The sequence below is a fragment of the Bos mutus genome, chromosome 25, assembly GCF_027580195.1.
Source record: "Bos mutus isolate GX-2022 chromosome 25, NWIPB_WYAK_1.1, whole genome shotgun sequence".
NCBI classification, from domain to species: domain Eukaryota; kingdom Metazoa; phylum Chordata; class Mammalia; order Artiodactyla; family Bovidae; genus Bos; species Bos mutus.
The window spans coordinates 7,986,793-7,989,910 of NC_091641.1; the positions used below are offsets into that span (position 1 = coordinate 7,986,793).

The window sequence follows — 3,118 nt, forward strand, 5'->3', positions numbered from 1 at the left end:
CAAAACTGCACAAATAAGTTTTTGGGATTGTGCCTAAACCCTTGTCTCTCATAGTGTCACGTACGTCGTTCCTAGCATCATGCATTTTTCTGCTTGTTGATTCGTATTCTCATTACACTTTTTTTTCCTTTCTCACTAAAATTTCTATTTTCAAAGGAGGTGTCAGTTTCCAGACGCTGGGGTGTGTGTTTGTAACAGCTCCAGACTGCACTGGGAAAGCCTCTGCACTGTTTTTGTTCTTGGTGCATTGTCCATATCCGGGTTGATAGATGTTCCAAAGTTCTGTGGGAAATGGGGGTTCAACGCTGAGCCTTTAAGGCCCTCAGCCTCTTTTTCCTCCAACATGGTATATTTAAAAATAAGAAACCAGCTGTTGGGGAACTCCTTGGTGGCCCAGTGTCTAGGACTCTGCTTTCACTGCTGAGGGCACGCAAGTTCAAGCCCTGGTTGGGGAACAAAGATCCCACAAGCTTTGAGTGGGGGAGAAGAAAAAAAACCCCAGCTCTTGGGGCCAATCATTGTCATCGATCAGCTTGATAAAGCCATCAGTTAACATCATTAACTGGAAGAAATACTAACACATTTCAGCCAATTGAAACCGAAGCGTCACCAGTTACAGTAAGTCCCCTATATACAAACTGTCATGTTGTGAACTTTTCAAAGAAGCAGACGTGCCTGCATACGCCAGCTGTTGTGCTATTGTACTTTCCAAGATACTCTACGATTAAAAATATTTTCTTTATTTTTTGTTTGTTTTTTATGTACATATTATTTGTTTGAAAACTATTATAAACCTATTATAGTACAGTATATATAGCTGATTGTATTAGTTGGTACCTAGGCTAACTTCGTTGGACTTACAAACAAATTGGACTTAACGAACATGCTCTCAGGACAGAACCCTTTGTATGTAGGGGACTTACTGTATTTTATCTTTCAAAGCCAATTATCGATGTGGTGGCTTTCTGGATGGCTCAGTGGTAAAGAATCTGCCTGCCAATGCAGGTTTGATCTCTGAGTTGTGGAGATTCCCTGAAAATGGGCACCCATTCCAGCATTCTTGCCTGGGAAATCCCATGGACAGATTTCCATGGCAAGTCTGGTTGGATACAGTTCATGGGGTCACAAAGAGTTGGAAATACTGTGACTGAGCACACACAGGTGTATGGTGAAAATGTTTGTAGCAAAAATGTTTGTGGCAAAGATGTCGACAGCAAAGATGCTTGAAGGCGAAATTACCTAGAACCGTTTCGAGGATAGATGGAATTCTGACTGTGTCTGGCAGGTGTGACACTGGTCAGTGATAAGTTCTCCTTACTAGAAAGGAAGCCTAACTTTCCACTCTGGGCCCAGGCTGCCAACACCTCGGTATTGCTCTTTGGGCCAAACATGGGCACTAAGACACAGAGCTCAGGCGTACAAGGGGAGGGAGGGCTGACCTAGCGAAATAAAGCTATTTTCTGATCACATAGCTATTTTCTGGATGGCATCACTGACACAATGGACATGGGTTTGGGTGGATTCCGGGAGTTGGTGATGGACAGGGAGGGCTGGCGTGCTGCAGTTCATGGGGTCGCAAAGAGTCGGACACAACTGAGCGACTGAACTGAACTGAAAGCTAAAGTAACACACGTCTGTTGGACGTCTACACTGTTCTACAAGGTTCTTCTGTGTATTGAGTCTAGCAGGAGGCTCCAAGCTGATGAAAAACCAGTCCCCACAGCAGAGCTGAAATGAGAATAAAGATCTCATCACTCTGACTCAGTACTAAGGAAGTGTCCTTTATCAGCGTCAGTGGGAGCTGTGTTTCCTCTGGAAGGGGTAGAAATTCCATTGTAAGACAACCTGGAAAGAGGCCAGTCCTTGGACAGTAAATGGTGGTGGGGGGTGGGGGAGACAGGGCTCAGACTGATGGAGAGCAAAGGTCTCTCTCTGTTCCCTGGCCTCAGGCCCGCTGAACCTATGCTCTGAGGCTCAGGCAAAGGAATGGTTCATTTTATGTGTCAACTTGGCCAGGCTAAGATGCCCAGGTGTTGGTTGAACTCCTGTCTAGATGTGGCTGCAGAGGTATTTTTTAGATGTGGTTAAGGGAGGGATTGGGGGCAGGAGGAAAAGGGGATGACAGAGGATGAGATGGCTGGATGGCATCACCGGCTCGATGGACTTGAGTCTGAGTGAACTCCGGAAGGTGGGGATGGACAGAGAGGCCCGGCGTGCTGTGAGTCATGGGGTCGCAAAGAGTCGGACATGACTGAGTGACTGAACTGAACTGAACATTTAAAAAAATACTTATTTACTTTTATTTGTTTATTTGGCTGCACCGGCTCCTAGTGGCGGCACTGGGATGTCCGATCTCTGCTGCAGCATGCAGGATCTTTAGCTGCAGCATGGGAACTCTTAGTTGCGGCATGTGGGATCTAGTTCCCTGACCAGGGATTGAACCTGGTCCCCTGCCTTGGGAGTGCAGAGTCTTAACCACTGGACCACCAGGGACGTCCCTAGCCATGATTAACATTTAAATCAGTGACTGAATAAAGCAGATCGTTCTTTGTAATGTGATGTTGCTGTTCATTTGCTAAGTCGTGTCTAACTGTGTGACCCCATGGACTGCAGCGCATTGGGCTTCCCTGTCCTTCACCATCTCCTGAGTTTGCTCAAACTCATGTCCATTGAATCGGTGATGCTCTCTAGCCATCACATCTCTCTGTCCTCCCCTTCTCCTCTTGCCCTCAATCTTTCCCAGCATCAGGGTCTTTTCCAGTGAGTCAGCTCTTCGCATTACAACGTGATGGGCTTCATCCAATCAGTTGAAGGCCTTAAGAGCAAAGCCTGAGGATTCTGGGAAAGAAGGAACTCTCCTTGCAATACACAAATCCTCTCTGAGCTTCCTGTCTGCTGCCCTGTGAAACTTCGGCTTGACACTGTGACATCAGCCTGAACTTCCAGCCTGCCATCTTGTCCTACAGATTTTGGACTTGTACAGTCATGTGAGCCAATTCCTCAAAATAAATCTCTATCTCTGTTTATATAGCTATAGATAAACACTCTATTGTTCTGTTTCTCTGAGAATCCTGATTAACGCACACAATTTCTCCAGAAACCAGCTCCTGCGAGGCTG

At 46.2% G+C, this 3,118-nt stretch overlaps 1 non-coding gene across 1 annotated transcript; it reads right to left on the reverse strand.

The window, feature by feature from the left end:
- Positions 1–2,421: 2,421 nt before the first annotated feature.
- On the reverse strand, positions 2,422–2,493 carry TRNAG-CCC (transfer RNA glycine (anticodon CCC)). Its single transcript has one exon. It is a non-coding gene; the product is annotated as a tRNA-Gly (tRNA).
- Between the last annotated feature and the right edge of the window lie 625 nt (positions 2,494–3,118).